Raw genomic sequence first — 11,741 nt, forward strand, 5'->3', positions numbered from 1 at the left:
TCACTCTTTCCTCCCGTCGCTGCGGTGCACTCTGGGGTTGACGCGTGAAATTGACCCACCCGGGCAGGGTCCGAGGTGTATTCTTGTCCGTGGGCACGTGTGATGGGTGCCAGGAAATGTTGCTCCTCACCACGACCTTGTGTGGGACACCTTTTTGCAGGTGGAGGAACAGGCGCAGAGAGAGCAGGCGGGGAATGTCCTTGCTGGGGGCGATGGGGCCCGGCTTTGGAGGTCGTGTCACTGAACCCCTTCCCGTACAGCTGAGGAACCAGAGGCGACGTGCTGGTGAATGGCGGTCCAGGGCATTAAGTACGCATCTCCCACGTGCACGGTCCACAGTGCACGAGGCATCTTAACTGTCAGCCCTGAACCCTGCCGCCTCCAGTGCAGATGCTTGTGAACAAGGCTTAGCTCCTCCAGTGCGTTTTAGGCTTTTTGCTTCTGTGAATGCTTCATGTCACCTAACAGTGCCTTGCACATAGTAAGTGCTCAACACATGTTACATTACTAGAGTCACTGCAGCTAGTTAATGGCTAGTTAGTGGCCCAGTTGTGACCGATTCAAGGCCAAGGCTATTTCCATCGCACCAACTGCACAGGTTACTATGTAACATAGGTTTTAACAGGTTCTGTTATAACTTCCATGTAAGCAAATGTCCCACTATAGCCAGGTTTTTTGTGTGTTAATTAAATCACAATATTTTTTAAGTGCAATTGTGGAATCTTACTCTGAAATTTAAAAGCGATGTCACAGTCCACTTTATCTAGTATGTAAGTATTCTACATTAGGGTTTCTCCACTAGAGACATTCTTTATGCAATTTGTTCTTTTCCTTGAGTTGCTTCCACATTTGCCTGTTTTGCACCAGCCAGACCTTACACTCCTGAGGGTATAGTTTTTTTCTTTTTTATACTCCCATTGCCTGGCCCGACACTCATGAGCTGTGGATGACTCACTGCACAGATACCTGGGGTGGAGGGGGTGGGGGGCAAGCTTAGCACAGAACTTCCTCCTGTGGGCAAGGGAGGTCCCTGCCCCATGGGTTCCGTCCTTCACTTCTCTTGCGTCTGCTGTATGCAGAAATGTATAGCTGTAAGCAAGCCTAATATTTATTTTAAAGCTGTAAGCGAGGTGCCCAGCTGCCCTCAGCACTTCCCTGAATGGGAAAGTGAGTAGGGAGATGTGAACTGATAAGCCAGGCAAGCCAGAGAGCAGGAGCTGACTGCCACCGCGAGCCCTGCACTGAGACCTGGGCCTTAATCCCAACTCTACCAAAACAGGGCACTCAGTAGCTTTGGATGAACCAGGCTGGCAGGAATCTTGGAGCTCTCCCACCCTGGTGTCCCCAAACTCCAGTGTGCAAGGAGGCTTATTAAATGTGAATTCTGATACCACAGGTCTGGGATAGGCCAGATGTGCATTTTATCAGGACCCCCCCAGGTGATTCTGAGTGCTGGAGGAAACAATTCTCAAAGGGTGGTCAGGGGGCTTCCCTGGTGGCGCAGTGGTTAAGAATCCACCGGCCAATGCAGGGGACACGGGTTCGAGCCCTGGTCCTGGAAGATCCCACATGATGCAGAGCAACTAAACCCGTGTGCTACAACTACTGAGCCTGCGCTCTAGAGCCTTTGAGCCACAACTCCCGAGCCCGCATGCCACAACTACTGAGCCTGCGCACCTAGAGCCTGTGCTCCGCAACAACAGAAGCCATTGCAGTGAGAAGCCCGCCCACTGCAACGAAGAATAACCCACCCTCACCGCAACTAGAGAAAACCCGCACACAGCAACGAAGACCCAACGCAGCCAAAAATAAATAATTTTTTTTTTTTTTTTTAAAAAGGGGGTGGTCAGGACCTCTGGAAGCCCCTGCAGGGGAAGTGGAGACAAAGCTATTTCCATGGTACCAGTAAGACATTATTTGCCTTCTTCACTCTCCTTCTCTCACAAGAGTACAGTGGAGTTTTCCAGAGACTACATCACATGTGATACGGAACAGATCAAATGTAGCAGATAAGAGAATCCAGCTGTCTTAAGCTGTAGGACATTAGAGAGATTTACAAAATTGTCAAACAATTCCACTCATCTCGCTGCATTTCCTTTTGTTTTGGGAAACTGTTATTCCAAAGTTTCTGTTTTAACTTTTAAAATGGTAAATAATCATAGACATAACTCACATAAACAAAAGCTGGGTCCTCAATAATTTTTAAGCGTGTAAAGGGGTCCTGACATCAACCAGGTTTGAGAGCCACTGATCTAGCCCAACTCATATTTTAGGGATGAGGAAATTGGGGCTCAGGGAGCCGCGACCTGCTGAGTCACATAGTGACAGACACTAGAAGTACCTTGTGGGATGGATTGGATGCTCTCCAAGTCCCTCTCAATAAAACCTGGGATTGGGAGACAGCCTCACTGGCCGGATAGTACGTTGTCCCAGAAATCACATCAGATGGCTTCTCAAATGATCTGGAGTGTTTTTCTTGGAAGCTGCTTGCTGGAGAGGGAAAAGCAATGGGTTTTGGTGTCAACGCTGGCCTTAGCGGGCTCCAGTTCCATTTCTTTCTAACTGTGCAATTGGGGCAAGTTATCGAATCTCAGAGTTTCCTCATGTGTGAAACAAGAATGACAAAGATCTCACAGGGTAGCTCTAGGGTTAAATGAAGCCAGTGGGACTTGTGTCTAGTACTTAGTACTCATACATTAGTTTCTACCTTTTTTTATGAAAGGGACTCAGAAAGGAGAGACATAAACCATAGTGGAAAATAGGACTGACAAAAAATTTCTCCCAGCTTCCTTGTGAAAGCTTCTGGGGAGAGAGAGGTAGAAGAACACGTTTGCAGCTTCTTGCCATGCTCCTGAGTAGTTCCCATAGATCAAGCTCAGCTGGTGCAAAAATGGTCCGTTACTTGAATTGTTTGCTGTTGGAAAAATTCCCACTTGACAACACGTGCATGCATTTCACAGTATCTATCTTCCTGATCCAAACACATCATCCCAGGCATCTTCTCCTCTTCCCCATAGTCATGACCTCTGTTCTACACTCCTTTAGGGCACCAGCACATCCTATTAAGAGTGCTTTTTTCTCCCCAGAGGATCCCAAAACAGTGTCTGGGAACATGCGCTCAGTCTGAGCTTGGTCCACAGGGCTGACCGATGTGACCAACTTGACCAGAGTGGTGAAACAGCCCTTTCTCTGCTAGATCTCCAGCCCAGATGATACATTTTACTTTCAAATGCAAGCACCACAGTCCCTTTTTTCACAGTACACAACAGTGTGAGACAAGGACTCACCTCTGTCCTCTTCCCTTAGGCTATGTTACAGACACTGAATTACTTTCTGGTTCCACAACAGGGCCTGGGTCACTGTTTTGCCTGCTGTTGTCCTTGTTACCTCCCACTGCCTTGCAGTCCTGGCTCACAGTTTCCTCTCTTTTCCCAGGATGACTTGGACGCCTCCCCCGACGTGCCCACAGCAGTGGGCTTGTCGCTGCCTTCGTTTCTATCTCCCTCACTGTGCCATCAATCCGAAAGGACAGGGACCATGTCTATCTCCTTCCTAAGTGTATTTCTGTCACCTTCCGATGCTGTGCACATAACAGATGGCCACTAACTGTTGCTGTCCAATGACAGTTTTGTAAAAGGGGCACCATTCAAGCCAGTTGGTCTGGGACAGTCCTTGTTCACACCTGTCTTCTTGCATAGTTTTAATAGCAATCCTTTTCACTCTCAAAATTGTTCTGGCTTGAATGATAAATTATGTGGGTATGCTAGTTTAAAATGGTATTATTTCTTCATAGTATTGGACTTAAAGAAAAAAGATTTATTGAAGTATAATTTATATGCCAACGATTTAATACATTATAAAAGTGTACAGTTGGATGATTTTTAGTTAATTTATACTACTGTGTAACCATCACCACAATCATTTTTTTTTTTTTTGCGGTACGCGGGCCTCTCACTGTTGTGGCCTCTCCCGTTGCGGAGCACAGGCTCCGGACGCGCAGGCCCAGCGGCCATGGCTCACGGGCCCAGCCGCTCCGCGGCATGTGGGATCCTCCCGGACCGGGACACGAACCCGCGTCCCCTGCATCGGCAGGCGGACTCTCAACCACTGCGCCACCAGGGAAGCCCCACAATCCTTTTTAGAATACTTGCATCACCCCAAAAGTTTCCAACACGCCAAAAGTGCCTGTTTGTAGTCAATCTCTGCTCCCACCGCAGCCCTAGAAACCTGTGATCTATTTAATGTCTGCACAGTTTTGCTTATTCCTAGAAATAAATGGAATAATATGTAATTTTTGTGTCTGGTTTCTTTCACTTAGCATAGTGCTTTTGAGGCTTATGCATAGCATTGTATTTATGAGTAGTGCTCAGTCATATTTCATTGTACGTAATTTTGTTTATCCTTTTATCTGTTGGCTATTTGGATTGTTCTGGGTTGGGCATTAAAATATCATTAATTGTTTTGAACATTTATGCATGAATCATTGTGTGGGCATATGTTTTCATTTCTCTTGGGTAGATACTTGGGAGTGAAATTGCTGGGTTATATGCTAAGTGTATGTTTAACTTGGTAAGAACTGCTAATCTATTTTTGAAGTGGCTATACCCTTTCCCACAAGCAGTGTACAAGGGTTCTAGTTTCCCCACATCCTCGCCAACGCTTGATACTATCTTTGTGATTACAGCCATCCTAGTGGGTGTGAAGTAGTAACTCATCGTGGTTTTAATTTGCATTTCCCTAACAAGGTTGAACACATTTTCAAGTGCTTACTAGCTACTCATGTATCTTCTTTGGTGAGACCTCCATTCAGATCTTTTGCTTGTCCACTTAAAATAAATATTAGAATAGACTTATATTTATAGAAAAGTTGCTCAGTTCAGAAAGTTCCCTTATATAGCCCTCACCTAGTTTCCCCTATTGTTAGCAGCTTGACACCACCATGGTATATTTGTCATAACCAAGGAACCAACATTGGTGTTAATGCTATTAACTAAACTCCAGACTTATTATTACAGGTACCACTTTTCCACTAATGTACTTCTCCTGTTCTGCTTCCGTCCAGAACATTATGTCATCATGTCTCTTTAGTTTCCTCTGATCTAGGACAATTTATTGTTTTTTATGACCTTAACAATTCTTAATTCTAGGTCCTTTGCCATTTCCATATACATTTTAGAGTCCGTTTGTTAATTTCTATACAAAATGCCCCTAGGGTTTTACAGGGAGGGTGCTGAATCTATAGATTTTGGGGAGAACTGCCATCTCCACTGATTTAGATCTTCGCTTCAGCAACGTTTTGTAGTCTGAGCTTATAGGCTTTGCACTTCTCTCATTAGATGTATTCCAAAGCAACCTTTGTCTTACTGTGGATAGAACCTTCCTAATTTCATTTTCAGATTGTTCATTATTGGTATACAGAAACACCTAATATATGTATGTTGATCTTCTGTTTGGAGACTTTGTTACCTGCAATCATGTCATCTGTGAGTAAACACAATTCACTTCTTCCTTTCCAATCTGAATGCCTTTTATTTTCTTTGCCAATGGTAGTGGCATTTTGATTGGGGTGTTTAGTCTCTTTCACGTGTAATGTATACTGTTGATATGGTTGGATATATGGGTGCCATTTTGCTATGTTTTCTATGTCTCACGTCTTCCTTGTTCTTTTGTTCTTTTTACTGCTCTGTTGTGTTAATTGGTATGTGTGTGTACTACCTTAATCCCTAGGTTGATTTTTTTCCCCTCTAGGTTGATTTTTTAACTAAATCTTGAGTTATTTTCTTAGTGGTTGTCTAGGGATTACAATATGCATCTTTAATGTATTACAATGTACTTCAGCTTAATATTGAACATTTCTGGTAAATATAGAAACTTTACTACAATATAGCTCCATTCTCTCACTGTCCCTTTTTGCTATTACTGTCATGTATTTTTTTTATCTGTATATTGTAAGCCCAATAATATATGTTATAATTACTAGTTCAAACAATCTTAAATTTTTTTTAAGAGAAAAAATATAAAGTGTCTTATATTTAATCATGCATTTATCATTCCAGGGATCTTCATTCTCTTTCAGAGACTGGATTTCGTACTTCAGCCTTGTAGCAAATGAGAGAGACTCAGAATCAGAAAATGCAGAGTAGCTTCAAAGAGGGCAAACAGAGCAGCGCCTCCCCAGACGCCTGCCATCCTCCAGGGGCTAACAGTCTGCAGGCTCCTTGACTGCAGGGCACCACCTCCCGTGCGTCCTGCTTCCTTCCCCGTATCAAAATAAGCGAATGCCTATGAAAGTTCCTTGGGAATTTCAAGTACTGTACGATTTAAGATACCATTATTAATATTATCTAATTTGAAACAAGAAACTCAGCTCAGGGAAGTTGACTTTCTCAGCTAATTAGTGGCAGAACTGAACTTTAACCCAAGTCGACTAGGGCCGAGCCCAGCACTCTTTCCTCATCAGATTAGCAGGCCATAATTATGCAAACTCACAGAGACATATTTTCACAGAGAAATTGGGTATATCTGTATGTTAGAGACATTTAGTTGGCTTTAAGTGGAAAGGTAAATTGAAATGAACTTTCAATCACTAGTTTGGGAGACCAAACAGCACTTGTAATAACTTTACAGGTAGAACTTTACACAATTGCTTTCTTCAAGATAGACTCTGTACCTCTCATAACTTTCAACTTTTCTGCAACTACTTCCTTTTTCTGTTAGGCTTGGTTACAAGGAAAACCTACCATCAGATTTTGCTGCAGGAACAAATTGATTGCTCTAGTCTGAGATTTGGCAAAGGAGAAATTATGCTGAGTCAATGTGACTAAACATCTGGACACACCCAAGTTACCACTGCAAAGCATCATTTCAGGCAAACATGTTTAAATATCTAATCAAACAGCCAATAATTCTTTCTTCTATTACTAATGGTACACGCTACACGGCCTTCCCATTTCTTTGTTAAAGTGCTAACAACCAGCAAAATATACTGCTTCCCAGCAGGGTTGGAAAGCTACAGCAAACTGGCTTAAGGAGGGCAGGGCTGGGACAAAGGCAACTCTCCCCAGAGATGAATGGGGTAAAGCCAGGGCCGGCTGGGGCCAGAGCTTCATGCTGACCTTTAGTTTTTAGAAAACCCTCAAATTCTTGGCTTTTAATGCTTAAGTCAATTCACATTACTATTCATCTTCACAATTTTTTTGCCTTGCTCTAATTCCCCAAATCCCAAATCAAAGCCTGGGGAGGAATTCTACAAAACAACCCTTCTCTGCAAACCTCCCAAGGCTGAATCCTTTGTTTGACTTACATAAGAGGGTGTGTAAGTAACATACTAGTCGGGATAGATTTGAAAATCCCAGCTCTGACACTCACTTCCTGTATAATTCCTGCAACTGAACTCAAGCAGAGTGGGTAGGAAGAGCGATTCTGAAAAAACCCAGAGATCATATGTTCTAAAGCCAGAGTGTACGCGTGTGATGTGCTCAGAAAAGCTAAAAATTTAAGACTGTGCAGAGACCAGAAGTTTTTCTCTTTTCTTTTGGCCACGCCACGCGACATGCGCGATCTTAGTTCCCCGACCAGTGATTGAATCCGCGTCTCCTGCAGTGGAAGTGCGGAGTCTTGTCCACTGGACAAGAAAAATCAGATATAAAAGTAATGCATTAAATAAACATGTACCGTTCCACGGGACCTCCTGATGTTCTATACTGTCAGCTTTGCAAGAGCCATGGCGACGATGTGACCCTGAATGAGGCCCAGATGTAAGGGACAACCCGCTCTATAAGAACTAATGCAGTTCAAACGAAAAGTCCAGTGCAGTTCAGGAAGACATGGCCTAGAGTTGACCAATGAGTCTCAGGGAAAAACCAATGACCAGGAGGACCCGCGAAGGCTCCTGTCACTTAGCTCTCTGCCTGGGTGCTGCCTACAACTTGGTGTCGCCTCCTGGTACCGCAGATAAACAGCACTGCTCCCCCAGGACCCGGGGCTGAACTCCCCTCTCATGCCCCTCCAAGCCCGCCGGCCACCTCCAGGGGATCACACCAGCAAACTCTCTGTTCTGGTCTCGTCCCACCGTCAGGTTTTCCCTTCTAGTGCATTCATCCCCATCAGCAGACACACATGCTGGGCTATCGCCTTCCTTTAAAATAGAAACCTTTCCCTGACCCCTTGCCCCGCCCCCAACCCCGTATTACTCACTCAACCTCTTCTCCCACTTTCCCTGGCACCTACTCTGGGTACGCTTTCTTCCGCACCACTCGTGAAGATGCTCTACTCGCCGACGACCTCGTCAGAGCAGAGGCACTCCTGATGTCTCCTCGCATGTGAAGTGAGCTCTGTTACTGGAACATTCCTGCTTCCGCCAGCCCCTCATAGAGGGCCAGGAGAGAAACGAAACTGCCTGAGTTAGGTGGGAGCCCCTGGCATGGCCAGCCTGACCACTTCTTCCCTCTCTCTGGGGACCTTGGCTGCCATCAGGGAACCTCTTGGTTCACGTGGAAGCTTACGAGAAATGCAGGGTCTCAGGCCCCACCCGAGGCCTCCTCAGCCAGAACCTGCACTTAGTATGACCCGCAGGGGAAACTTACGCACATTAAAGTTCAAGATGCACTGCTCCCGGCCCTCTAGTTCTGAGGCTTGGTATTACGGAATTCATTTACCCACAGACAAAAGCCACATCCTCTAATCATAGCTTTAACAGTAACGAAGGTGACATTTCGATCTCCTATCTGCCTTATTCTTTTGTTTATTAGTTGGCTCTGAAACCGGGAGAAAGTGATGGCATTCACAGGCTCCCTCAAACCTCCTAGACCTCCCTGTTGCCAAAACCTGCGGTCACTGCTCAGTTCTTATTTTAACCCGTCAGCTGCTCTTGACACGGCTATCACTTCCTCCATCTTCAAACACTTCCTTAACTTCACTGCCAAATACCACGCTCTCCTCACAGCCACTTCTCCTGGTCCCTCTGCTGTCGTCCTCTCTTCCTACTGCTCCAGGCCACAGAGCCCTTGGTTCTCACAGCTACTCGCTCCCCGGATCTCCCCACCTCTTGCCTTTATTGTCACCTTCATGGGTCAGTTCCCAAACGTGTCTCCAGGCCCCACCTCTCCCCCTGAAAGCGACTGCCTCATGGACCACACATGCAGGTGAACACGGCCACAACCTAGTCCTCTATTCAGAACCACCCCTCAGCTCTTCTAGACCCTCCAGCCTCCTTCACCCTAGGGAACCACAAGGCCGTCCTGTTTGCTCAGACACACGTCCCGGGAGTTACCATCCTCCTTTCTCGACATGTGGTCCCTCGGCGGACTCTGAGTTCTAACAGTAAAATGTGTCCTGAATCTGGCCCTTGCTCCCCGAATCTACTGCTGCTGGTCCGAGCCTCCATCCTCCCCCCGGGACGCTGTGGCAACAACTTCCTGTTTGGCCCCCTTTCCTCCACGGGTCCCCCATCTCTACACACACAGGCTGCTCTCCACCCAGCCACCTGAATGGTCTTTTAAAACACTAGTAAGATCACGGGACTTATCTTCTCAAAATCCGCCCTTGGTTCCTTGCTATTTTGGAATCTTCTGAGGACACTGCTGCCTCAGGTACCTACTTACTCCGCGTGGAGACCTCTTTGCCCAGGGATTTGCATGGCATACCCATTCTTTCATTCAGGAGTCTACTCAAATGTCATCTCCCAAAAGAGGCCTTCCCTGACCACACAATCTAAAAAGACGCTTTCTTCCCATCCCTTCTAATCTTTTATTCAGCTTTTCTTTGCTCTGTAACATTTTAAATTTGTCTAACGAGTGTCTTCCCTCATTGGAGTGGGAGGGCCCCGGGTATAGGGCCTGCTCTTCCACCTAAAATAGCCACTTCCCTAACCGGGAGGAAAGTATTTCTAAGAAACAGCATCACATTAGTTATAGAATAACTGCTGCTTTGCATTATCAGAAAGGAACATGGAGGTCATAGCACGGTGACATCTGTCCCAGAAGAGTAATGTCTTTGCAAATCAAGAAAAATCTTTGTGTAAACACCTTTCAAAGGGTGTAGGAATAAACGCACATCAAAAGCCTTCTGATGCACTGGTTGTACCTTTATTATTTTTACCTCGTTCACTGATAGTTCCGTGATGCAAGGTTACCATACACAGTTAGATAATGTCTGCACTGCACATCTAAGGCTATACAGCAAAAGAACCATTAGTACAAATACAAGAACTATATTTACATTCTGTATACTCAGGCTCCGAACATCAGATAATATTTACATAATAAAACATGAAAATGAGAATCTGAAATTAATAATGTACATTGTTGCTAAATGTGCTCAACTCCTTCCCTGGGGAGAGATCAGTTTGCAAAGTCTTGGTTCAAAAAGGCCACTTATGCTTCATGGGTTTTGTGCGTGAGGAAGGTGACAAGGGACTTGAAGTCTCACCGGACAAGTACTTCAGAGCCACAAAGTCTAAGACGACTCACAAGAAGGCTGATGGATTCCTCAGGTGAACTGATGCCAGAATACGCAGCATGAAAAAAATTAACTTGAAGACATGAAAACAACACACGACGGCCAGGGTTTGGCAAGAGACCAACCTCAACTCGGACATTCCGTCTGAGCACAAGCCGTTTTGGCTGAACTTTTAATGTGAAATTTGTATCAACTCTAACTTCTTCCTTTAAAGGACTAGAGGCTTTCCTAAGATTTCATGGGGCTCGAACACAGGTTTCATAAATGGCCTTTTGGAACACAACAGCAGCAGATCATCTCTCAGCTGATATCTCCATTACTAAGGAAGCACAAATCAGTACATTCCTGCTACACAGTCACGGTCTGGCCACAGCGGACAGCTGCAGTGCACACGAGTTAGAGTCCTATTTAAATACATTCAGCAAACCTTCTGAGAGCAGCAGCAAAATTAGTCTCTTTCTTTTTAAAGAGCAGGTTAACAATCACATTTTAAAAAGGGAACCAAAAGGTAAAATGAAGGACCCAAGTCAAACAAGAAATGAACAAGCCCTGACACTGTCCAGGAGAACCTTAGTGGAACCCAGACGAGGGAAGGCCAAGTACCAGCAGGTGCTACACGCTAGGTCATCCTTGCTTTTCCAGTTCAATGTGCAATTAGTTATAGCTGTATAAATATACAAATACCTTACAAAATTAAATATCCCTGTAAATTAGACACCAAGCAGCAGACAACAAAGTCTTTGCTTTGACATATGTGCCAGGAGAAGTCATTTTACTTTAGGTACCAAAAGATCTTCCACAATGGCTTCATTGATTCCTTCATCTTACAAGAGCTGAAAAATCTCACCCACAACTTGAGTAGTTGTAGTTGGGAAAAATCATTTCCCTCGACTTCCCTCACATTACCAAAACGTACTGGAATCCAAGTGCTCACCCAGCTGCCAAAAGCAGCCCTTCCCCGCGCTCGTGGCTGTGTGCGTGGGCTGGCGGACCCCGCAGAGCCCGGCCTGAGAGCTCAGTGACCCCCAGGCAGGCGCGGAGACAGGAGGCTGTGAGCACTGGTCTGGTGGAAGCTGTGAGGCCGTCTTTTGCTCTGGCGGGAGAAAGGAGGATGGGGGAGGGAGGGGAAGAGATGGCTACTCTAGCGCTCATTTCCCCTAAATTTGTATAAGTGTTCTTTCTTGCTTAATTATTATTTGCTTGTTTAAAGGTGTGCTTCAAGAAAAAAAAAAAAAAAAAAAAAAAAAAAAAAAACAAACCTTAAAAGGAAGTTTTCTTTAAAG

The sequence above is a fragment of the Neophocaena asiaeorientalis genome, unplaced genomic scaffold (genome assembly GCF_003031525.2).
Source record: "Neophocaena asiaeorientalis asiaeorientalis breed wild unplaced genomic scaffold, Neophocaena_asiaeorientalis_V1.1 scaffold275, whole genome shotgun sequence".
NCBI lineage: Eukaryota > Metazoa > Chordata > Mammalia > Artiodactyla > Phocoenidae > Neophocaena > Neophocaena asiaeorientalis.